Below are 26,975 nucleotides of genomic sequence, written 5' to 3' on the forward strand. Positions count from 1 at the left end.
TCGATAGTGTTAATGGTGATCTTGGCACTCAATGGCAATCCTGGTACCAGACATGGTCCTTACACTGATGTATCAGACCATCAGTGCGCTGGCACAGGTGTGCATGGGCAACTGTTACCAGGCTTGTCACCAAAGGTGCAGCAGCACGCTGCTTGCTCTGGATCCTGCTCATTCTCTCTCACAAGGAAACTGCACTGCCATCACTGGCAATCATAAGGTGAGGCTACATCATCCAAGGCTACTGCCCATCAAGACTATTTCCTTAGAATGTATGGAAGATGAGCTCTTCCCCCCACAGGAATGGTCCGTGCCTCCAACAATGCTGATCGATGAGTAAAATGAAATGGAACTTCTGCCTTGGTGGAACTTAGGTGAGTCCCCAGGCTCAGTGCCCTACATGGATGACCCACAAACTACATGCTGTCAGTCCTGTCAGAACAGGGAAAGGTATCAAAAACAGACAGAGCAAGGAGAGGACACAGAAACTAAACTGCAGATGCTGTATTTATTTATTAAGGAATATAATTAGAATCTGCCAGGCTGCTCAGTGACTAAGACCTGCCAGGCACTTGGCAAATAGGAAAAGAAAAAATAAAATAAGAAACAAAAAAAAATACTACTGTAAGGAAAAAGAAAAATAGCTGCAGCTCAAGGAAAAAATCACAACAAAAACTGTAAGGCGAGAGCAAAGCTGAATACTGAAACCACATGATTCTCGTGACCACATGGCTCCATGGAAACAAAGAGACTGATGGACTCTGCCGGAAGAAGGGTGATAACTACAGCTGCACATGCTCAGTAGGGCTTGTTTGAAAGCTCTAGAATATTTGAGATCATAGATCTGGACTGGGCTCCATCCAATGATGTCACCCACGTGTGAGAACTGCCATTCTGGTTATCCTTCGATAAATTAATCAAACCAACCAAAATTATCTTGACAAATTTTGAAATGTTAAAAGAATTAAGAAAATAATGGAACTGATGACAAGTCAATTGTATTTCTTATACCTCTTCTATGCAGCCAACTCTAGAACTAAAGACTAACTATGCTTCATCCTTTCAAATATCCATGAATACATCCAATTTTTTCTGGGTGGGATATTTGATTAGAGTTAGGTATGGAAGCGGATTAAGGGGGTTTATTGTTCATAATGGGGCGGATTTTAAAAGGCGCGCGAATAGCCTACTTTTGTTTGCGCTCCAGGCGTAAACATAAGTACGCTAGATTTTAGTAGATACGCGCGGAGCCGCGCGTATCTGCTAAAAACCTGGATCGGCGCGCGCAAGGCTATGGATTTTGTATAGCCGGCGCGCGCCGAGCCGCGCAGCCTACCCCCGTTCCCTCCAAGGCCGCTCCGAAATCGGAGCGGCCTCGGAGGGAACTTTCCTTTGCCCTCCCCTCACCTTCCCCTCCCTTCCCCTACATAACCCACCCACCCGGCCCTGTCTAAAGCCCCCCCTTACCTTTCTCCGGGGATTTACGCCTCCCGGAGGGAGGCGTAAATCCCCGCGCGCGAGCGGGCCTCCTGCGTGCCGGGCCGCGACCTGGGGGCGGGTATGGAGGGCGCGGCCACGCCCCCGGACCGCCCCGGGCCGTAGCCACGCCCCCGTACCCGCCCCCAAAATGCTGCCGACACGCCCCCGAAATGCCGCGACGACCGGGCCCGCCCCCGACACGCCCCCCTCGGAGAACCCCGGGACTTACGCGAGTCCCGGGGCTCTGCGCGCGCCGGGAGGCCTATGTAAAATAGGCTTCCCGGCGCGCAGGGCCCTGCTCGCGTAAATCCGCCCGGTTTTGGGCGGATTTACGCGAGCAGGGCTCTGAAAATCTGCCCCAATATGTTTATTATGAGGAATGTTGTATCTTTATAAACAACTCAATAAACAAAAGTTATGAAAAAATCCCCAGCATCTTGGAAGCCAAGATCAAACAGATTTCATGCATTAAAAAGATGGAATGGCTGCTGTTATAGATAAAAGATGAGGTGAGAGAAGCTATTCTAGCCAAAAGAACATCTTTTAAAATATGGAAAAAGGAACCAGCATAAGCACTGGTAAAGATACAAAGCATTGATAAAGAAGGCTCTAGCAGAATTTGAAAAAGAAGTATGCTGTGGAAGTCAAGACATGAATGAATCCTTTGGTTCGGTCTTTATTGAGGAAGATGTAAGTCGGATACCCATTCCAGAAGTGATATTTAAAGGTAATGATTCAGAATAACTGAAACAAATCTCAGTGAACTTGGAAGATGTACTAGTGCAAAATGACAAACTAAAGAGGAACAAATCACCTGGATCAGATGGTATACATCCCAGAATGATGAAAGAGCTGAAAAATGAAATTGCAGACCTACTATTAGTAATCTGTAAACTATGATTAAAGTCAGCTATAGTTACCAAAGACTGGAGTGTGGCCAATACTAACCCCAGTTTTTAAAAAGGGTTCCAGGGATGATCCAGGAAATTACAGACCATTGAGCTTGACGTCATTGCTGAGAAAAATGGTTGAAACTATTATAAAGAACAAAATTACTGAACAACATAATGCCCAAATCTTACGTTATGAAGCAATATTGGTTTAGCTTAAAGTTTGAAATACATGACATGAGAGGATCACTTGACTGAACAATTTTTTAAAATATTTGTCATGTACATAAGATGGCGCTTTGTTCCCATTTGGGAACAATGGGCACATATGGTATCATGTTCCCATTTGGGAACAACACTGTTTTAATTATGAACTAGGGATGTGAATCGTTTTTTGACGATTTAAAATATCGTCCGATATATTTTAAATCATCAAAAATCGTTAAGGCCACGATACAATACCAATTCCCCCGATTTATCGTCAAAAAATCGTAAATCGGGGGAAGGGGGAGGGCAGGAAAACCGGCACACTAAAACACCCTAAAACCCACCCCCGACCCTTTAAATTAAATCCCCCACCCTCCCGAACCCCCCCCCCAAATGCCTTAAATTACCTGGGGGTCCAGTGGCACACTAAAACACGGCACACTAAAACACGGCACACTAAAACCCCCTAAAACCCACCCCGACCCTTTAAATTAAATCCCCCCCCTCCCGACCCCCCCCCCAATGCCTTAAATTACCTGGGGGTCCGTAGCCTTAAATTACCTCCGTAGCGGCGGTCCATAGCTAAATCGGGGGAAGGGGGAGAGCAGGAAAAGCGGCACACTAAATCGTGTAGTCTTCAGCTGGCGCCATTTTGCAAAATGGCCGCCGCAAAATGGCGGCGGCCATAGACTAAAAGGATTCGACGCAGGAGGTCGTTCCGGACCCCCGCTGGACTTTTGGCAAGTCTTGTGGGGATCAGGAGGCCCCCCCAAGCTGGCCAAAAGTTCCTGGAGGTCCAGCGGGAGTCCGGGAGCGATTTCCTGCCGCGAATCGTTTTCCGTACGGAAAATGGCGCCGGCAGGAGATCGACTGCAGGAGGTCGTTCAGCGTCCCTCGAACGACGCTGAACGACCTCCTGCAGTCGATCTCCTGCCGGCGCCATTTTCCGTACGGAAAACGATTCGCGGCAGGAAATCGCTCCCGGACTCCCGCTGGACCTCCAGAAACTTTTGGCCAGCTTGGGGGGGCCTCCTGACCCCCACAAGACTTGCCAAAAGTCCAGCGGGGGTCCGGAACGACCTCCTGCGTCGAATCGTTTTGGTCTATGGCCGCCGCCATTTTGCGGCGGCCATTTTGCAAAATGGCGCCGGCTGAAGACTACATGATTTAGTGTGCCGCTTTTCCTGCTCTCCCCCTTCCCCGATTTAGCTACGGACCGCCGCTACGGAGGTAATTTAAGGCTACGGACCCCCAGGTAATTTAAGGCATTTGGGGGGGGATTTAATTTAAAGGGTCGGGGTGGGTTTTAGGGGGTTTTAGTGTGCCGTGTTTTAGTGTGCCGCTGGACCCCCAGGTAATTTAAGGCATTTGGGGGGGGGGGGGGGTTCAGGAGGGTGGGGGATTTAATTTAGAGGGTCGGGGTGGGTTTTAGGGGGTTTTAGTGTGCCGGCTCACGATTTTCACGATTTTCACGATACTTTACACACCCAAACGGCAACAATACGATTCCCTCCCCCTCCCAGCCGAAATCGATCGTTAAGACGATCGAGGACACGATTCACATCTCTTTTATGAACTAACAAGCCGTTAAGCCCGTTAAAACGGGCTACATCCCTCTGTCTCTCACCTCCCCCTCATTCTCTCTCCCCTCACTCTTCACCATCCCCTACCTCCCTCCCTCACCCACTCCTCCCCACCCTCCCTCTCCTCTCACTCTTCACCACCCCCTACCTCCCTCCCTCACCCACTCCTCCCCACCCTCCCTCTCCTCTCACTCAGTCCCTCCCTCCCACTCAGTCTCACTCACTCCCCCCTCTCTCCCTCCCTCTCACTCACTGTCCCCTCCCTCCCTCCCTCTCTCTCAGTCCCTCCCCCTCACTCAATCCCTCCCTCCCACTCAGTCCCTCCCTCTCACTCAGTCCCTCCCCCTCACTCAATCCCTCCCTCCCACTCAGTCACTCCCTCCCCCCTCTCTCCCTCTCACTCACTCAGTCCCACTCACTCTCCCTCAGTCCCCCCTCTCCCTCTCACTCAGTCCCCCCTCTCCCTCTCACTCCCTCCCTCTCACTCAGTCCCCCCTCTCCCTCTCCCTCAGTCCCACTCCCTCCCCCCTCTCCCTCAGTCCCACTCCCTCCCTCCCACTCTCTCTCTCCGTCCCTCCCTCTCTCTCTCTTCTCCCTCCCTCGCTATTGGCCGCTACCGCCGCCCGCTACCGCCGCCGCCGTCGTCGCTCGCTGCCGCCGTCGCTACCGCCGTCCGCTACCGCCGCCGCCGCTCGCTACCGCCGTCCGCTACCGCCATCGCCACCGCCGCCGCTCGCTACCGCCGTCGCCGCCCGCTGCCGGTACCGCCGCCGCCCGCTGCTGCCACTGGACGCCGCCATTTTTTTTCTTCAATACCTATAAACGAAGCTTGACAGACCTGCCGCGTGCTCGCCCGCACATGCGCGGTAGAGCTGGTCTCTACTGCGCATTTGCGGCACGTCGGTCAAGCTTCGTTTATAGGTATTGATGACATTAAAATCATAGACTCAAGTATTTTAAGCAGTTTTGACGGAAAACTATCTAGTAACTACAGAAAATCATTTAATTAGCTACGGGAAACTATTTAGTAACTGTGTTCTCAATCAGCAGAGTTTGTTTGATCCAATGATCATTGGCTATGATACTGCTGTTTGCAATGAAGATGAAGTGGAACCCTGCACTTGGAGCACTCTAGGCGGGAGTTTTTCTTGCACATCCTACATCTTCCTTGTTTCTCTGATGGAGTAAGGTGATGATTATGACCATCAAACCTCACATCGCTGACTGGTCTACTGGAAGGTCCAGATGTCGATGGTGTGCGATGTTCTGAATGCTGAAGCAGAGTGCGAACAATGTACCGACGAAACTCCAGGTGATCAAATTTACCTCCTACTTCAACATGAAGACGCCAAGCTGCAACAACTGCCATGTTGATGCCGTTGACAAATAGAGGCCACCACCATTTCTTTGAATGAAACACTGGACGGTAGTTTGCCATAAATCTGTCCAGTATGTCCACTCCTCCCATATGGGTATTGTATAAGCCAATTACCGCTGGCTGTGGAAGGTCAACTGGACACTTTCTGGCATTGCTCCACCTTCTTGCTTTTCCCAGTGGTTCTATGTTGTTGTAGTTTGAAGCTACAATAACACACTGGTTGTCATGCCATTTCACAGCCAAGACATGTCCGTCACATACGGTAACAAAGCAGCCTCTCTCCTTCTTTTTCATTTGGCTTGTCTCCATCAATGAGCACTGCTTCAACCTATTTTCGTGAACAGTTCCAGTGGCCTTGATGTTTTGCTTTTGCAGTGCCAGAAGAAGATCATATGAGGTAAAGAAGTTATCAAAGAATACCTCATGGCATAATGGATTTTCTATGCAGCTCAGTAATGATGTCACAACACGATGACCTAGCCCAAAACTTTGATTCTAACCATCCTGTTCGCAGTTGGTCTTTCCACAATAAACATCAACATTGAAAGGATAACCTTTTGATGAGGCCAGAACCCAGAGTTTATAGCCGAAGCAAATCGGCTTGCCTCAAACATTTTTGCAGAATGGTGTCCATAATATGGGACCATCTGTTCGTCAATACTCAGATGCTCACTGAATACTCCAAACTGCTGCAGGCGACCATTCAGTGCATCAATGAAAGCATGAACTTTGTACAGTTTATCATTTTGATTAATCTTGTCATTGTCTGCAAGATGTATGTATTTCTTTATGTCCATGAAACGGTTATGAGTCATATGGGATGAAACAAAGGATTGCTGAACATCTTCACCCCAATTCCAATATAGCTGTTCACGAGGCAAGGAATTATATCCGCTCAATAGAAGATTTCCAACAAAAATGTCCAATTCCTTGGCCTCAAGTTCAAATTTCATGTTGTTCTTCTGCTGACCATATCGAATGCTTTCGGTCAGAATCATGTCGCTCAGCTCATTGTCATAGTACAGTTTGAAAAGTTCAAATGGTGTTTTATCCTGAAGTTCAGGATGCCTCTGGGCTAAATTTTCCAGCTGAGCTGAAGGTATTTTATGCGTATACTCCACTTTCTTGCTCCATTTAATACCATGTTTCTCTCCTTTTTTCTGAACAACTTTTCGCCTTTTCTGCTGCCTCGAAGTTCCATCAGAGGAACCAATGGCTGCCACATCCTTCAGTATAGCTACAGTTCCAGGCACTTCATTTGGCAGAGCCGAAGGCAGTAGATCATCTTCGTCAATCACTTCTTCATCAGACACATTATCAACTTTATTTGGAGGTAGCAACACTATGTCTCTTATGTCATCACTTTCTATGGCTTCGTCAATAACGTCGGCTAAACATTCATATTCTTCTAAGGATTCACCATCTTTACAACTTTGATACTCATCTAAAATGAATGTTAATGTTTCTGCACTGGAAAATTGTTTCTTAGACATTCTGTAACGTAATAACAGCATATTGAATATTAAAACACTTAAATATAAGGATGTTCCCAAATGGGAACATAGTCACAGTTGTGCCCATTGTTCCCATTTGGGAACATCACAGAATCGATGCAATTTTCATATCTATAAACATTTTCAATTTTAAAATAAATAAAATCAAAATGATAACTAAACACTTTTGTATAGTTTTGCAGCAAAATTTGTAAAAAATATTTTATTCTTACCTGCAGAAGAACTTTTTAACCAAAAACACAAGTGGCTGTTGTAAAAGGTCAACTTTCAAGATGGCTGCCGCAAACACAGAGTGACTAAATATACCTCAAATGATACCAACGGATGCAAAAACTATTTAAAAACAAAGAATTAAAGTCAATATGGGAATATCTTACTTATCACAAAAATATTAATGTGAAATTTCAATGTTCCCAAATGGGAACATTGGGCGCTAATGAGACAAAGCCAACATGTATTTAGCCAAGGGAAGTCTTGCCTCACCAATCTGCTACATGTTTTTTAAGCCATGAATAAAATGTGGATAAAGGTAAGCCACTGAATATAGCGTATCTGGATTTTAAGAAATCAATTGACAACCTACCTCATAAGAGACTCTTAAGGAAATTAAAAAATAATGGGCTAGGAAGCAAGTTTCTATTATGGATTAAAAACTGGTTAAAATATAGTAAACAGATAGTAGGGCTAAATGGTAAATTTTCTCAATGAAAAAAGGTGAATAGTAGAGTATGCCAAGAATATGTACTGGGACTGCTGCTTTTTGACATATTTATAAATGACTTAGAGAAGGGAACAATGAGTGAATTGGTGAATTTTCTGATGATTCAAATGTTTTCACAGTTGTTATATCACAAGAAAATCATGAGTAATTGCAGGAGAAACTTGCAAAACTGGGAATCTGGACATCCAAATGGCAGAAAACATTTAAGATGAACAAGTGCACAATGATGCACATAGGGAATAGTAACTAAAATTATAGCTACACAATGCAAGGTTCCACAATGGGGGTCACCAAACAGGAAAAGGATCTACATATCATTTTGGATGATATGCTGAAACCCTCTCCTCCACCATTATTAGAGTAGATTTAGGGAAATCCATTGCTTATACCTTGGATAAGCAGCAAGAAATCTATCAAACCTTTGGGATCCTGCCAAATACTTATGACCCTGATTGGCCACTGTTGGAAACAGGATATTGGGCTTGATGGACCTTTGGTTTGACTTAGTATTGCAAACTGTTGTGCTCTGCGGCCGTGGCGCCCCACGACCACGTCCCCCTACCTGACTCTCAGCGCCATGAAAGCCCCGGGGGAGGGCTCCGACTCGGGCCTGTGCTGCCCGCTGTCCTGCTTCCCCCAGCGGCGTCTCTCCTCCATCGGGGAGATCCAAGATGGCCGCCGCCATGGGATCCAAGATGGCCACCGTCAACTCATTTGCATTTAAAGGGACCTGGTCCCTTTAACTAGACACACCTGCTTCCAATGATCCAGAGCAGAGGAAGTATATAGGGAGGCTTCCTCTGCTCATTCCTTGACTTGGCAACGTCTCTTGCGAGTGTTGTTTGAGTCTGCTTGCCTCGGTGAGTTCCTGCTGCATGCTCCTGTTACGTCTCGGTGTTCCTGGTTCCTGACTTCGGATTGGCTTACAGTGATTCTCTGGTTCCTGACTTCGGATTGGCAAGCGGCAATTCTCTGGTGCACGACTTCGGACTGGTGAGCGATGACCCTTTGGCACTCAACCTAGGACTCCTCCAAGACTTCGTCTCCAAGGGCCCACCTAAGTCCCAGCAGCCCGGGTCCCTACGGGCTCCTCCTGGGGGGACCGCGGGCTTCCAGGGCGAAGCTCCAGTTGGCCTTTGCACCGTTGCTCTGACCTCCCTAGGTCCACCTAAGTCCCAGCGGCCGGGTCCCTACGGGCTCCTCCCGGGGGGACCGCAGACCACCAGTGGTGAAGACTCAGCACCTCATCTCGTCTCTTCGTTGCCTCCGTATTCGCCTCAGCCTCCAGTGCCAAGGGTCAGCTGGTCCCGCCTCCTGTTCTGCCTTGCCACCCGACAAGAGAGCCTACGGACCTTCCGAAAGGTATACCATCCTCTTGTCGGCCAAGGGTCCACAAGCCGGAGCATAACACAAATCTTATTTTCTTATATTCTAACCAGTTTCTGAAAGATTTGCACATCTCTATCAGAACATTATCTGAGTGGCATGAGTTCAGCATTGAATAAGCAAGATAACTAGAAACATGTTTGAATCATTAATGGAATATGGAAAGAAAATAGCACCATTAATTCCAAAATGTCTAAGTATCATCATAAGATAGCAGCAATTTGCAAAGAGTATTAAAACCATTGGAGAGCATGCACCACAACACCAGTCAATGCTCAAATTAAAGAAAGAGTATGTGTCTGCCATCTGCACAATCTACTCATAAGTAAGAAAGGACAATCTCAGCAAAGACACACAGGTAGTCAATATATCAGCATACACATGCTATGCAGACTGCACTCACCCTGCAGCCTTAGCCTTTTTTGTGTTTTGCAAATGTTTATGGTTGATGTTACTAGAGATATGTGGAGATCCTGTCAGATCTCATATAGGATAGTCTGTTAGTGTAGACAGGAAGCATAGCAAATCTGCGAGGAGGAGGAGTTCCACCATGTGGGAAAAAGCACTTGGTGTGTTCTCCTGATACAAATAATCAGTCCATCATCTTAGGCTGTGGATTTTCTATTTCCTTTTGCAAGGGCAGCATGCTCTGGCTATCCCCTGATTTTCCTATTGATTAAGTTACAATGCCTCTATGGAGCCTATCATTTTATATATGGAAGTTTCTTTCCACCCTCCCTATCACTTTTCTAGTTTAAATTGACTATTTCAGTTTTGTGTTCCTGTTAACTAAGGACTGATATGAGTTGATTTCTTTGTTGTTCTAACATCATTGGGAGAGATTGCTTCATTGAGAAGGGAGCTGAGGATCAACAGCATCCAGTGGAGGAATAACTTACAGCCATCCAAAAGAGAAGGAGAGAGGAGTTGGGATGGACTCCTATAGGGCCCAAATACATCTAGTGGAGATTTTGGGAGAAGATGAGTAACAGGAGTATTGTTCAGATACTAAATGGGAGAAGAGGAGAATAACTGGTGCCTTTCAGGTACTGCGAGGAAACTAAGGAGTTCAAAGAAGAAAACTACATGGAGCAGTAGGAGAAATAATGACTGTGTAAAATGGATTTCACCTTTAATACTTCACATACATTGGGAGAAAAGCAATGAACTAGCTGTATACTAAAGCGATGAGAGAAACATCATATTAGAGAATGAAATAATTGGCTTTACCATCTTAAAGAAGACTTTTACAAATTTATTCCAAAAACCTTGTCAACGTCAATAAGTGAACTAAACCACTGTAAAGAATATTTTCATCATTTCAATACATCTCAGTAAAAGTAATATTGGAAAAACAAAATCCACTTCCAGTGTTCTTCTTACTGCATAATGACTTCACTTTAATGCTCATCACTGCTGTTTACATGATCTGTATATTGGGACGTCAGTGTCTGCAATTCACAGGGCCTTGAAAGTTAACTTACCTCCCCACCCCCAGGGAACCCCGAGTTTAAGACTTGTTGACATTGTGGGAAGATTACCACTTGAAACTGTTTTTGATCTATGGCCTCTGATACCACTGTCTGAGTACAGCCAGCCCAGGGCTTACAGGCATACTTTAGTAATGTATAAAATATATTTGTATGATTGTTTTTGTATCTATGGTGATAATAATAACCAATATTTGCTATAAATGTGTTCTGAGTCTATAGGATTGTTTATTTTGTAATTATGTTATATAACACTTACATATTCATTAAGGGGTTGATTTCAGAAATGTGCCCTCACGTCCATGTGCGTGCGTGGTTCCTGGTGCGCGTCCATGGATGCGATGATTTTATAACATACGCACGTTGCTGCGCTGTTATAAAATATGATTCCCGCACGTACGCGTGCACCGGATTTTAATGTCCGTGCGCATATGTGCGGACGGATGGCCTCTCCCGCATGCAATGGGGGAGAATATTTTTTAAAAATACGCGCGGTGACTCAATCGGCCTTTTCCCAGTTCCCTATACCCCTTCCTTCTCTGCCTCCTATTTCCCCTCTCTTCTCTGGCCCCTAAAACCCTTTTTTCCCTACTTTTGTTTTCTTTATTTCAGAACTTACTTCATCTGAAAAGATGAAGCAAGTTCCATGCGCCAGCTAGCTACCGGCGAGCGCTTTCCTGGAACAGCATCTAATGGGGCTGTCCCGGCCGGTCCCTGCCCCACCCCTCCCCGCCAAGACCCTGCCCCCAGCTTGCCCTTTTTTTGATGGCCCTGCACTTCTGTGCATACCGGGGGATAAGCGTGTGGCTGTGCCATTTCTAAAATGATCTCTGTGCGCGCACGGCCCGACCACGCACATATCCCCCCATTATTACGCACGCCAGGCTTTTAAAATTTGGGTGTAAGTACTTTATTAACTATCCCAACATAGCTGTGTCTTCATTATTTTGTACCTCACTGAAAAGAGAATAGAGCTGTGGAATAGATGGCAAAAGGAGAGGTTCCTCCACAAGCTTCTCAGAATGAAGTTCACAATTATGAAGGTTGAAAACATTGAAATATGACATCATATGAAGTCAGCATTGGGCTGACATGGCAGGATTTCTCCTTTGTAGTTAAAACACCTGAACTATTTTCTCATGATAAGAAAAGTCCTCTTTAGCATAGACCTTTTTCTGCAGCTTGCATGGTGAAATTAGAATACAGTGTCATCAGCTCAGTGTACACCACTGTCTCTGGAGAAGAGGAAACACTTTTATTAGTAAAACAGTGCTGGTACAGAGTTGGAATGAAATATAACATGGTACTTACCTAGCAACCAACCATCTCCATAGACCCCCACTTTTCAACTTCCTGTGGATAGAAGATTTCTGAAAAATACAAGATTGATGTGCTGATCATGGGAAGCTAGCTACCACATCAGTGATATAATGTGCAGCATCACGAATCATCCTCCCATTGATGAATCAATACAGTTTCCAGTCACACACAATGTGCGTCATGTGTGTCTGCAGGTGCCTTATGCATTGAATCCAGCATATGAAAAACTCTGCCATCTGAAAACATCCAAGTGATGTAGCATCACTTGGATGTCCCTGTCCAGCATTTGATGCAATGTCCCAGAAAAAAATATCTTGGTTGATCCTACACACTGCTGCAATAGTTGATTTGAAAGATCCTATTTGCTGATATTAAAGTGCAAAAAGCACTTTAGCAAGAACAAGGATTGTGAGTGTCCTGCATGTACTAGGGTCCAAGTCAAATTTTTTAATAGTTTAAGTACTATAAATTTATGATGGCTCTGCCGGAAAAGCTATTCCTCAGCCATATCAAAAAGAATAATCCTCTCCTTCTTCTCTCTTAGATCCTCCTCCAGTAGAAGAAATCTAAATTACTGCCTGTTATCTCCTCAAATACAGAGATGGCATGATCCCATATGTAAAAATCTGATGAAAGACAGAGCAAAGCTTTTGAAGGAAGCACAATGATGCTTACCTCTGGGTTCCATGGCACTAAGTTATCTGTCTTAACTGAGATCACTGTGCAGCACGATGTGATCAGTACATCATATTATACCACAATTAGTGGCCATACTTCTCAGATCTTTGCTTGCACATACATTAACTATTTGCCACACCTTTATATATATATATATATATATATATATATATATATATATATATACACACACACACACACACACACACATATCTAACTAGATAAATGAAGCTTGACCGACGTGCCCGCAAATGCGCAGTAGAGAGCAGCTCTACTGCGCATGTGCGGGCGAGCACGTCAGTCTTAGGCAGCGTCAAAAAAAAACCAAAAAAACATGGCGGCAGCGGTGGTAGCAGCGGCAGCGGGCAGCGGTAGCGGGCGGTAGCGGCGGCGGTAGCGGGCGGCAGCGGCGGCGGTAGCGGGGCCGGCAGCGGCGGCGGTAGCGGCAGCGGTGGTGGGCGGTTGCGGTAGCGGGTAGCGGGCGGCGGCGGTAGCGGCAGCGGGGGCGGGCGGCGGCGGCGGTAGCGGGCGGCAGCGGAGGCGGTAGCGGCGGGCGGCAGTGGCGGCGGTAGCGGGCGGCGGCGGTAGCGGCAGCGGCCAGTAGCGAGGAGGGAGGAGAGAGAGAGAGGGGAGGGAGGGACGGACTAAGTGGGAGGGACGAAGAGAGAGAGTGGGAGGGAGTGACTGAGTGAGAGGGAGGGATTGAGTGAGGGGGAGGGAGTGAGGGGGAGGGACTGAGTGAGGGGCAGTGAGCGGGACTGAGGGAGAGGGAAGGAGTGAGTGGGACTGAGGGAGAGGGAGGGAGGGAGTGGGACTGAGGGAGAGTGAGTGGGACTGAGTGTGAGTGAGAGGGAGAGAGGGGGAGGGAGTGAGTGAGACTGAGTGGGGAGGGAGGGGACTGAGTGAGAGGAGAGGGAGGCTGGGGAGGAGTGGGTGAGTGGGTGGGAGGGAGGTAGGGGAGAGAGAATGAGGGAGGTAGGGGAGAGAGAATGAGGGGGAGGTAAGAGACAGAGGGATGTAGCCCGTTTTAACGGGCTTAACGGCTTGTATATATATATATGAAGGTGTAACAAATAGTTAATGTAGGTGTGAGCAAAGATCTGAGAAATTTGGCCACTAATTGTGGTATAATATGATATACTGATCACATTGTGCTATATATATAAATATATATTAGAGATGTGAATCAGAACCGGAATCGGTTCGGATTCCGGTTCCGATTCACATCGTGGTTTTTTTTTCATCCGGCCTGATCACGGTTTTGTTTAGCGGCTGCACCCGAGCCGATAAACAAAAAACCCACCCCGACCCTTTACAACTAATCCCTTAGCTTCCCCTACCCTCCCGACCCCACAAAAACATTTTACAGGTACCTGGTGGTCCAGTGGGGGTCCCGGGAGCGATTTCCCGCTCTCGGGCCGTCGGCTGCCACTAATAAAAATGGTGCCGATGGCCTTTGCCCTTACCATGTGATGGGGTATCTGTGCCATTGGCTGGCCCCTGTCACATGGAGGGAGCACTGGATGGCCAGCGCCATCTTTAAAAATGGCGCCGATTCACATCCCTAATATATATAGTTAAATACAGAAGTGACAGAAAAAATACTAAGCTAGTTCCAACCTAATACATATGTATGGGAATACAAAAATGAAGGAACCCTATTATCTTCTAGAAAAACTCAATATCATACTTTATTTTATTATAGACAACAATACGTAAAAGGGTTTATGAAACTGTATTAAAACAGATACTGATCATACTAAATAAAAAATACAACGACCGCCGCAGGTAGCTAACAATGACTCTTCCATATTTGCATAAATAATAGCAGTCTTGCAGGAATGTATGGTACAAGGATAAGTGATCTTCTTTCAAGAGCAATTAGCAATCAAGTATGCTGGATCTTGCACAGTATGCAGCAAAGAAGAATGTGAACCAACTCTTCTAACCCCAACAGAAGGCCTTGATGTTTCACTGATAAACGGCTTCATCAGAGAGAGAATACCAACATGTGTCACGGTGAGTAAATACTGTTGAACAATAAAAGATATATATTTCCAAAAATCATCCTGTTGTATGTATTCAACAATCTTTTATTGTTCAACAGTGGATTTTGAATGTCTGTAAATAAAAGTATATATCTGATCGTTAATTCTAATAGCTTCAAGCAACAATTGAAGTCTTGAGACACTGAATTGCCAAATCAACAAATAATGGTTAGACAAATGCTTACTTAAAAAGTTTAGTTTGAAAAATCTTTTATATAACAATAGTCATATACAGGTATTAATACATTACTGTAAACATTATTCATGTTTTCCAGTAGAATCAACAAAAAGAGATCAGTTTCTCTTCACTAAATACAGTCCATGGTATCATCAGAAGAATAGTTAATGAACCATATTTTCCCTGGAAGAAGCCGTTTCCATGGCGAAACAGAGGCCTTTGTAAGAAGAGAAAGAACACAGGATAAAGCAGAACAGAGACTACACACAATAGGGATGTGCAGAGCAAAATATTATGTTCATATTTTTTATGTCCGAAAGGGGGTCCCACTTGCGGCCAATATGGACATAAAAAAAATCCAATGAGTTGGGTATATGTACATATGTGCAAAAAAAAAATTTAAACCCCCTCACCCTCCTTAATCCCCCCCCCAGACTTACCACAACTCCCTGGTGATCGAGCGAGGAGTGAGGACGTCATTTCTGCAATCCTTGGCGAGAAGCATGTGACGTCGGTGGCACGTCGAGTGACGCGGCGTCACGTGATTCCCGGCTCGTTCGCGCCGGACGGCTCGTTCGGCCCAAAAAGAACTTTTGGCCAGCTTGGGGGGGCCTCCTGACCCCCCCAAGCTGGCCAAAAGTTCTTTTTGGGCCGAACGAGCCGTCCGGCGCGAATGAGCCGGGAATCACGTGACGCCGACGTCACGTGATTCCCGGCAAGTTCGCGCCGGACGGCTCGTTCGGCCCAAAAAGAACTTTTGGCCAGCTTGGGGGGGCCTCCTGACCCCCTCAAGCTGGCCAAAAGTTCTTTTGGGCCGAACGAGCCGTCCGGCGCGAACTTGCCGGGAATCACGTGACGTCGCGTCTGAGTGACGCGGCGCCACGTGATTCCCGGCTCGTTCGCGCCGGACGGCTCGTTCGGCCCAAAAAGAACTTTTGGCCAGCTTGGGGGGGTCAGGAGGCCCCCCCAAGCTGGCCAAAAGTTCTTTTTGGGCCGAACGAGCCGTCCGGCGCGAACGAGCCGGGAATCACGTGACACCGGCGTCACTCGACGTGCCGCCGACGTCACATGCTTCTCGCCAAGGATTGCAGAAATGGCGTCCTCACTCCTCGCTCCATCACCAGGGAGTTGTGGTAAGTCGGGGGGGGGGGGATTAAGGAGGGTGAGGGGGTTTATATTTTTATTTTGGCTCAACAATCGCGATTTCCCACATATCGAACATATCTATGTTCGATATGTGGGAAATCCGATCGTTTATGTCGAATCAATTTTTTAAGTAAAAAAAAAATATGAGTTGCGTTTTACTAATGCGGTCAATCCGAATGCACACCCCTAACACACAATACAGAATCATCAATGGGACAACACTCTTGTGAAACAATTACAAAGTATCCTTTGTTGAGATCTGTGGTTCAACTATATCCCCTTTTTAAAGAAGGAGTCATCCATGTAACTCATTTTCAATTCACTAACGGCCACATTTTTATTCTCCCATGCACGTTTTAGTAGGGGCCTGGCCGCGCGCATAACCCCTGTTCCATGCACAAGAGCTGGGTCTCGGCAAAGAGGTGGTCTGGGGGGCAGGGCAGGGCAGAGCTGGAGGCGGCCGGTACAGCAGCCATTTGCTGCTGTGCTGGGGAATCACGCTCTGGCAGCTTGCCGGCGTGCGCAACTTACTCAGGAGCTGGCGTAAGTTTGGAAACAACTAAGAAAAAAAAGGTATGAAGTCTTAAGGGGTTGGGGAGGAGAGGGGAAGAGGGAGGGATGGTAGGTAGGAGGGGTAGGAAAATTCCCTCCCAGTCCGCTCCTTAATTGGAGAGGACTGGGAGGGAACTGGGGTAGGCCTGATCTCATCGCCACACGTAAATTGGCCAAATCTACCTTCCCTGCATACGCTGGCGCACGCATGTTATAAAATCATGCATCCATGTGCGCAAACCGGGTCACGCGCATGTATGTTTTTAAAATCTACCCCTAAGTATTTTTCTTGAAGTCCAGCTCTATCGTAAGTGATTTATTGTTTTATTACCAGCACTCTGTACATATTTTCACAATGTTTTATGTAGATATCTATATACACATTGGGGTAGATTTTAATAAAGTACGCCCACGCGTACATTTGTTCACGCACCAGGCGCGAACAAGAGTACACCGGATTTTAATAGATATGCGTGTAGCCACGCATATCCTTTAAAATCCTGGGTCAGCGCGCACAAGACTACCCAAAATCGGCAGCCTGCCTCCGTTCCCTCCGAAGCCGCTCTGAAATCGGAGCAGCCTCGGAGGGAACTTTCCTTCCACCCCCCTGCACCTTCCCCTACCTAAATCAACCCCCCAGCCCTATCTAAACCCCCCCTACCTTTGTTGGACTTACGCCTGCCCGAGGCAGGCGTAACTTGCACACGCCGGGCCGGCTTCCAGCGTGCGATTCCCCGGCCCGGGAGCAGTTTCGGAGACCTCGGCCATGCCCCCAAAATGCCCCCGGGCTGGAACTACGCCCATGGCCCCGCCCCCGAATGACGCGCCACTGCAACACGCCCCACCCAGGAAAGCTCCGGGACTTACACGCGTCCCGGGGCTTGCGTGTGCCGCCGTGCCTATTCAACATAGGCTCGGCACACGCAGGGGGAGGTTGAGGCAGGTTTTCGGGGGGTACGCATGTATCTTACATGCATACCCCCTTTGAAAATCTGCCCCTATATATACATAACACTATAGAGAGTTTAGAAGTGGTGTGTATGAAGAATGACTGACTAGGACAGGTGATAAATATATGTATATTTATTATTGTGCCAATTTTATCTTTTGAATAATTTTGATATTCTTTGCCATTGTATAATAAAGCTTGCTACCTTAAATATCTTTCAAATCTTTTAAAATATGTCGTGTTATTTACCCATTTTTATGGTTCTCTGACGGATATACCATTTAGGTACCCACATATCCAATGGCAAATTTCAAATGTTTTCTACACAGCTGAACATATGTTTTCCCACCTAAAAATGAGATTTGAAAATTTCCGTCCCACCTCTCAAAAGCCATTTTCCTTGGGAGCAGGAGGCCAATAACTAATACAGACTCCTTTGCATGATAGCCTTCCTGTAACAGGCCCAAGTGTGGTTCTTCTGTTTCAAGAATTAGGTATGACTATTCTTGGTTTTGCAATTCTCCAGACAGGTCAGGTTATATCAGGACATAATTCTCTAATTATGCAAGTTATTAGTTGGGAAGCGCCTTGGAAATCAATGGGAGAGACTGGGCCTAGTCATTAGATTCTTTGGGGCGACTACCATCAGGCTGAGAAACATTGCTTGCATGGAGAGTTTAAGATGATATGGCTTAGGGAGGCGGATGATTTATGAAAATTATTAATTTTATTATTACTATGTTTCTGTTCAGTTTTTAAATTTTAACTGAATCCATTCCCTAGTGAAAGCAGGGAATAGGATCCAGCTGAGTATAATTTTTCAATACATTATTTATGTTCTTGTTTTGCTTTGAATTAGTATGTAATCTTTTATTATGAATTTGATTTTATTATTTTATTATATAAATTATCTTATTGTATTTTATTGTATTTATGTTTGTAATCTACTTTGGTTGTTCCCATTGGGTTCAATAAAGCAAACTACAAGTCCAAATAGAATAGAAAATAGAGCTGTTCATTACTGTATATACCAGCACAAGCCATCCAAACCCATTTGTTCCAGTGTTAACACATAATACATTACCTTATAATAAAAAGTTATTTTTTTGTAGATAATACTGGGTGAGGAAAATGTTACATATTTTCAAAAGTATTCTGTGCACGCTGCCAATATTACTGCTATTACTGATTGTGGAAAAAAAAACAAATTATCATTACCCTCCGACCATGCAGAGAAAATCTTTTAGAACATAAGAACTTGCCATACTGGGTCAGACCAAGGGTCACAGCATCCTGTCTCCAACAGTGGACAATCCAAGTCATAACAACCTGGTAAGTTCCCAAAAACTAAGTCTATCCCATGTAACTGTTGCTAGTAATAGCAGTGTCTATTTTCTAAGTCAACTTAATAGCGGGGAATGAACTTCTCCTCCAAGAAATTATCAAATCCTTTTTTAAACCCAGCTACACTAAGGGGTAGATTTTTAAAAGCAGCGCGATCGCGTACTTTTGTTTGCGCAGCAGGCGCAAACAAAAGTACGCTGGATTTTAAAAGTACACGCATAGCCACGCGTATCCTCTAAAATCCTGGATCGGCGCGCGCAAGGCTGCCGATTTTGGCCAGCCGGCGCACGCCAAGCCGTGCAGCCTGTCACCATTCCCTCCGAGGCCACTCCAAAATCGGAGCGGCCTAGGAGGGAACTCTCTTTCGCCCTCCCCTCACCTTCCCCTCCCTTCCTCTACCTAACCCACCCCCGGCCCTATCTAAACCCCCCCTTACCTTTGTCCGTAGATTTACACCTGCGAGAAGCAGATGTAAATCTACGCGCGCCAGCGGACTGCTGGCGCGCCGTCCTCCGACCCGGGGGCTGGTCTGGAGGCCTGGACCACGCCCCCGGGCCGGTGCCACGCCCCCAAAACTCCGTGCCCCGCCCCCGGAACGCAGCGTCATCGGGTCCCGCCCCCGACACGCCCCCTTCCAAAAAACCTGGGACCTACGCGCATCCCGGGGCTCTGCGCCCTCCGGCGGCCTATGGAAAATAGGAGCGCCGGTGCGCAAGGCCCTGCTCGCGTAAATCCGGGCGGATTTACGCGAGCAAGGCTTTTAAAATCCGCCCGCATGTGCACTAACCACATCTCCTGCCAACAAATTCCAGAGTTTAATTGCACGCTAAATGAAAAAGGACTGTCTCCGATTAATTTTAAATGTGCAACATGCTAACTTCAGGGAGTGCCCCCTAGTCCTTCTATTATCCTAATGAGTAAATAACCAATTCACATTCACCCATTCTAGACCTCTCATGATTTTAAACAACTCTATCATATCCCCCTTCAGCTGTCTCTTCTCCAAACTGAAAACTTCTAATCTCTTTAGTCTTTCCTCACAGGGAAGCTGGTCCATTCCCTTTATCATTTTGGTCGCCCTTCTCTGTACCTTCTCTATCACAACTATATCTTTTTTAATATGTGGCGACCAGAATTGTACACAGTATTCAAGGTGCAGTCTCACCATGGAGCGATACAGAGGCATTATGACATTTTCCATTTTATTCACCATTCTCTTTCTAATAATTCCCAACATTCTGTTTGCTTTTTTGACTGCCGCAGCACACTGAACCGAAGATTTCAATGTGTTATCCACAATGAAGCCTAGATCTCTTTCTTGGGTGGTAGCTCCTAATATGGAACCCAACATTGTGTAATTATAGCATGGGTTATTTTTCCATATATGCATCACCTTGCACTTATCCACATTAAATTTCATCTGCCATTTGGATTAGGGATGTGAATCGTGTCCTCGATCGTCTTAACGATCGATTTCGGCTGGGAGGGGGAGGGAATCGTATTGTTGCCGTTTGGGGGGGGTAAAATATCGTGAAAAATCGTGAAAAATCGTGAAAAATCTAAAAATCAAAAAATCGCAAAACCGGCACATTAAAACCCCCTAAAACCCACCCCCGACCCTTTAAATTAAATCCCCCACCCTCCCGAACCCCCCCCAAATGACTTAAATAACCTGCGGGTCCAGCGGCGGTCCGGAACGGCAGCGGTCTGGAACGGGCTCCTGCTCCTGAATCTTGTTGTCTTCAGCCGGCGCCATTTTCCAAAATGGCGCCGAAAAATGGCGGCGGCCATAGACGAACACGATTGGACGGCAGGAGGTCCTTCCGGACCCCCGCTGGACTTTTGGCAAGTCTCGTGGGGGTCAGGAGGCCCCCCACAAGCTGGCCAAAAGTTCCTGGAGGTCCAGCGGGGGTCAGGGAGCGATTTCCCGCCGCGAATCGTTTTCGTACGGAAAATGGCGCCGGCAGGAGATCGACTGCAGGAGGTCGTTCAGCGAGGGTTCCGGCGCCTCGCTGAACAACCTCCTGCAGTCGATCTCCTGCCGGCGCCATTTTCCATACGAAAACGATTTGCGGCGGGAAATCGCTCCCTGACCCCCGCTGGACCTCCAGGAACTTTTGGCCAGCTTGTGGGGGGCCTCCTGACCCCCACGAGACTTGCCAAAAGTCCAGCGGGGGTCCGGAAGGACCTCCTGCCGTCCAATCGTGTTCGTCTATGGCCGCCGCCATTTTTCGGCGCCATTTTGGAAAATGGCACCGGCTGAAGACAACAAGATTCAGGAGCAGGAGCCCGTTCCGGACCGCTGCCGTTCCGGACCGCCGCTGGACCCGCAGGTTATTTAAGTCATTTGGGGGGTTCGGGAGGGTGGGGGATTTAATTTAAAGGGTCGGGGGTGGGTTTTAGGGGGTTTTAGTGTGCCGGCTCACGATTCTAACGATTTATAACGATAAATCGTTAGAATCTCTATTGTATTGTGTTCCATAACGGTTTAAGACGATATTAAAATTATCGGACAATAATTTTAATCGTCCTAAAACGATTCACATCCCTAATTTGGATGCCCAATTTTCCAGTCTCAGAAGGTCTTCCTGCAATTTATCACAATCTGCTTGTCATTTAACTACTCTGAATAATTTTGTTTTATCTGCAAATTTGATTATCTCACTCGTCGTATTTCTTTCCAAATAATTTATAAATATATTGAAAAGTAAGGGTCCCAATACAGATCCATGAGGTACTCCACTGCCCACTCTCTCCACTGAGAAAATTGTCCATTTAATCCTACTCTCTGTTTCCTGTCTTTTAACCAGTTTGTAATCCACGAAAGGACATCGCCACCTATCCCATGACTTTTTACTTTTCCTAGAAGCCTCTCATGAGGAACTTTTTCAAATGACTTCTGAAAATCCAAATACACTACATCTACCAGTTCACCTTTATCTACATGTTTATTAACTCCTTCAAAAAAGTGAATAGTTTTCTTCTTCAGGCATGATTCAAATGAAATATCTCTTTATACCATGAGATATTGGCAGGTCAGCTAAGTATTTCTATATGATATCCTGAAAGCATAGAGCGTACTTCTCTGTTGCTCAATCAGTGCCTCCTTTCATAGGATAATTCACATCTTTAATGTAACACCAAATCTGAAGTTCTATTGAGCATGTAAATCTTATGAGGTTTAAGCTCCTTTTTTTTTTAACTTTTATCCATTAAGGACAAAAGTAAGGAGAGTGAGGGAAGATGAGTAAGGATGAAAAGACTGCTGCACTTCAGCTATGCAAATCTTTTCTTTTCTAGTCTAGCTATAGAAAATGTGCCCCACTTTTAAGAACTGAAAAATTCTAATGAGATCAGGCTAAGGATTATGTTTTATACCAGTGCATTTCCTAAAGAAATAGTTTATCATGAATGTATTAGAAAAGAAAGCACTGCTCAGTGGAAGAACCATGTAAAATCTGTTTTCTATAAGGATCACCTTATAGAAGCAGAGAAGTTCTGTAACAACTATATCTATTCTACTTGCTTATTAATTCTGTTTAAATTACTATATTTTGTTCCCTCACTTATTCCCTTTAATATATAGGGGCAGATTTTCAAAGACCTACGAGCATAAATCCAGGCGGATTTACATGCGTAGGGGGGTTACACGCACCAGGCCTATTTTCAAAAGGCCCGGCGGCACACATAAAGCCTTGGGACACGTGTAAGTCCCGGGGCTTGAAAAAATGGGTGGTCTGGGGATGGAACGGGGGTGGGGTGATCTGGGGGTGGGGCGGGGTGGTCTGGGGCGGGGTGGGGCATGGCCAGAAGCCTCTGCAAGGCCACTGGGTATGGGGGGGGGGGTTCAGGCTGGGGGGGGCGGGATAGGTAGGGGAATGGAGGGGTAGTGCACACAAATGTAGGCCGCGTGCATACATTTTAAAATTTGCCCCATACTGTATCTGGTTAAAATGAGATTTTAACTTTGAATGAGATAAGTGAAGGTTTTCCTTTTTTGCATGACAATTTTCTTCTTCTCTTTTGGTCTTCCAAGTCAATTAGAGTCAATTAGAGTCAATTAGAGTCTGGGTGGCTTGCCAGAATGACGGCTACTGCCTGGAGATAATACCCTTATTCACACAGTTACTGCGACTCCAACATCGCTCTAATCTTCAACGGCAAGAGGAAATGTGGAAAAAAGGATTTGCACTCACAAAGCGGGGAGTAGCTGACTTGTTACGGTGGTTACTACCCCAAACCAAATAAGCCTGATACTTCACTTTCAATGCATATCCAGCATAGCTCTCTGCTTCAACAGCAGGGGAGAAGAAAAACTGATATTTCACGCATATCCAGCATAGCTCTCTGCTTCAACGGCAGGGGAGAAGAACAACTTAGCTCTCTGCTTCAACGGCAGGGGAGAAGTAAAACTGATACTTCACGCATATCCAGCATAGATCTCTGCTTCAACGGCAGGGGAGAAGAAAAACTGATATTTCACGCATATCCAGCATAGCTCTCTGCTTCAATGGCAGGGGAGAAATAAAACTGATACTTCACGCATATCCAGCATAGCTCTCTGCTTCAACGGCAGGGGAGAAGAAAACTGATACTTTACGCATATCCAGCATAGCCGGCAGGGGAGAAGAAAAACTGATACTTCACCATATCCAGCATAGCTCTCTGCTTCAATGGCAGGGGAGAAGAAAAACAACCAATAAGGGCTGAATAACATAGTCTGGGTAAAACAAATAAGCATGGGTGCAACTTGCTTATTGCGGCGGTTACTACCCCTAACTAATCAAGCTTGATATTTCACTTGGATGCAGCTACATCACTGCTCTCTACATTAAAGGTGGGGGTGGAAGGGAAATAGAACCAAAGGTTACTAAGAGCCAAGAGAAACAGATGAGAAAAAAGAAGTGTGAAGCTTGCTGGGCAGACTGGATGGGCCGTTTGGTCTTCTTCTGCCATCATTTCTCTGTTTCTATATAACCACTATTGAATTAGAGTGGCATAACCCTTCATTCCAAAATCCTCTAGGTTTTTTCCTCTTATTTAAATCTACCAGCCATTGGCATTGCTGGGTACTTCAAAGATTTCAGGCATGGACCGATAGGTCCTTCCTTTCCTCTCCCCTCCCCCAGGATTGTCCACTTTTACACAGACCAGAAATGGACATTTGAGGAGTGGAGGGAAGGAGGAGAACCTGACCATCTTATTCCCCCCCCCACCCCCAGTTGAATAAAATTGCCACCAGTGCCCCTGAAACAGCCTCCTCTTTCTCGTCTCTCTGTTCTTTCTATTCTAGCATCCCCAGGACAATGGCAATGAACAATCTAACAATGGATCAACAAAACCAACAGGGCCACCAATGATGAGTAGGGTATTCATGAATCATGAAGCACCATAAGAATAATGGAGCATAATCTGTAGAGATGTGCTTTGGCTAAAAATTTAGTGTTGGGCTTCGTTTCGGGGCCCCCGTGGGAATTTTGTTTTTCCCGTGGTTCTTGGGGGGTTTTTTCGGGGGCCCTGATTTTCGGGTTAGTGCGCACTATCGGTGTTAGCGCGCACTAATTAAAAAATGAATTTTTTCCGAAATTTCAGAAAAAATTCAATTGTTTTTCGGTTCTCCCAAACCATTACAAATTAGACAACTTCATTGACATTGCCTAATTCAGGAAAAATGATTGCACATCCCTAATAATCTGCATAGGTGTATGCATACCATTAATTCCATGCAGACTTGTGTATTACGGGTGCATTGCTCATTTTTCCCAATGTTATAGAAATATTATGAATGCATCAATCATCCACACTCTTCACTGATCTCTTCTTAAGGTTATCCAAACAGCAGGTTGAGGGACACAGACACAGCACAACATACATCCACTTACATACAATCTGTGGATTATAGTATTGTAGACATCTTAAAATTATCTTGTCTTTAATTTGATGCTGGAAACAAATTGGTAATGAATTCTCTCAAAAAACTGATTTACCATACAATAAAGTAAATCTCCCAAACCAAAACAGCATTAACTGCCAGTATTCAAAAAGTAACAACCCTACATATGAAAGGACAACACTGCAAATTTTATACCAGTCCCTAAAACATCAATACTCTTCCTATTAGGAAAACAGAAGAAGCCAGGCAGCTATAGATCCCTATACAAAACTATATACTAGCAGAATACCTCAGTCAAACATGCAGAACACAGACAAAGCCTCACCAAACATGGATAAAGACACCATAAAGTATTACAGAAACATGCAGACAGAATCTGTATTGGAAAGCACAACAAGCCAGACTCTCTATGCAGTGCAACAATGGAAAATCAGAAATATCACCATACACATGAAACATGAAACTATAAAATGAAGAAATATAAACCATCGTGGCAGTAAAACCATACTCATAAAAAAATATAAATATTTCAAAACAACAGACAAAAAGAATATCCAATAATTAAAAACTCATAACACATTTTTCAAATTTCACAAACACCAATAAAATATTTCAAAACATCAAACATATCAAAAAACATGCAATAATTAAAAAAAACCAAGGAAAAAAATCCTCCATTCTTCATACCTGGGAACATTTGATTTCCAGTCATTCTGAGATTGTTGTGGATTAATGGAGGTAGGAGACACAATGTACACTCATCTACTCACAAATGCTCACATACATTCCATATCTCTCCCTTTCTCCCATGACATATAAACACAAGCACATGCTCTCTCTCTCTCTCTCTCTATCTCATATGTTCTCACATGCTTGCTCTCACATGCTGTCATTCACAAATACATATATATGCACAAGCAGATGCTCTCTTTCTCTCTCCCTCTTCCTCGAACATAGAGGCAGCAGGTGCCTCCTTCTTGGACCTGTGTAGAATTTCACACACACACATGCTGTCTCACATATAAACATGCTCTCACACACATACAAGCTCTCAAATGCTCTCTCTCTCACACACACATACACACACATACACACAAACACACATGCTCTTTCTCTCTCTCTCTCTCTCCTATATGTTGCCACATGTGCAATCTCTCTCTCTCTCACACACACACACACACACACACACACACGCACACGCCCTCTGTCTCTCTCTGGAATGTTCAGGCTGCAGCTGGGCTCACACAGCATCTCTCGCATACACATGCGCTCTCTCTCTCACACACAAATATGCTCACACACAATCTTTCTCGCATGTTCTCTCCCTCTTCATATGTTCTTACATGTTCTTTCTCTATCTCTCTGATGCACAAACAGGCTCTCTTTCCCTAGAATGTGTAGGCAGCAGCAGCCTCCTCCTTGGATCTATGCAGCATCACTCACATACACACACACAAGCTCTCACACATGCTATGTTTACACACACAAGCTCTTACATATGCTATTGCTCACACATACAAGCTCTCACACTTACTATTGCTCACACACAAGCTCTCACACATGTTATTGCTCACACACACACACACACAGACACACAAGCTCTCACACTTTCTTTATCCTAGGAATGTGTAGGGTACATTCAGCAGCAGTAGCCCTCCTCTCTTCAGCTTTGTGGCCTTGCCTAATGCAGCAGTCTTAGGCTATGCAGTCCAGCCCAATAGACAGCCTCTTCTTTTACATATGGGGGCTGGACCGATGCAGCAGCCTTCTATTTTCAGTCGCACGACCCAGCCCAATGAGGCAGCCTTCTCCCTTATGCTGTGTGGCCCAGCCAATGCAGTAGCCTCCCCGTAAGCTTAGCCACAGGTCTGGTTGACACAATAGCTGCCTCTTTTCTGGTGCATGGGAGTAGGGTCCCAGCAGAGCACAGGTAGCCTTGACTCCCTCTGACTGCACCGATCCCAAAACAGAGCAGTGCAGCAACTGTTGATGATGCAGTGCCTCCTAAAGCAGCAGCCTTCTGGCAGGCTAAATTTAGAGTAAATAAAAAATATTTGTGCGGCTGCTGGGACTTGGGGCACTGAGCTGTAGACATGGAACAGGGGTCCTGTGTACCCAGTGCTAACAATGCCCCTGCTACCAGCCTTTTCCTTTTTCCCTCAATCTAGCCCAGACATTACAGTAACATGTTGTGGCTAGGGGCCACAAAACAATTTCCCTCC

This window comes from Rhinatrema bivittatum, chromosome 1, assembly GCF_901001135.1.
Source record: "Rhinatrema bivittatum chromosome 1, aRhiBiv1.1, whole genome shotgun sequence".
Lineage (NCBI taxonomy): Eukaryota > Metazoa > Chordata > Amphibia > Gymnophiona > Rhinatrematidae > Rhinatrema > Rhinatrema bivittatum.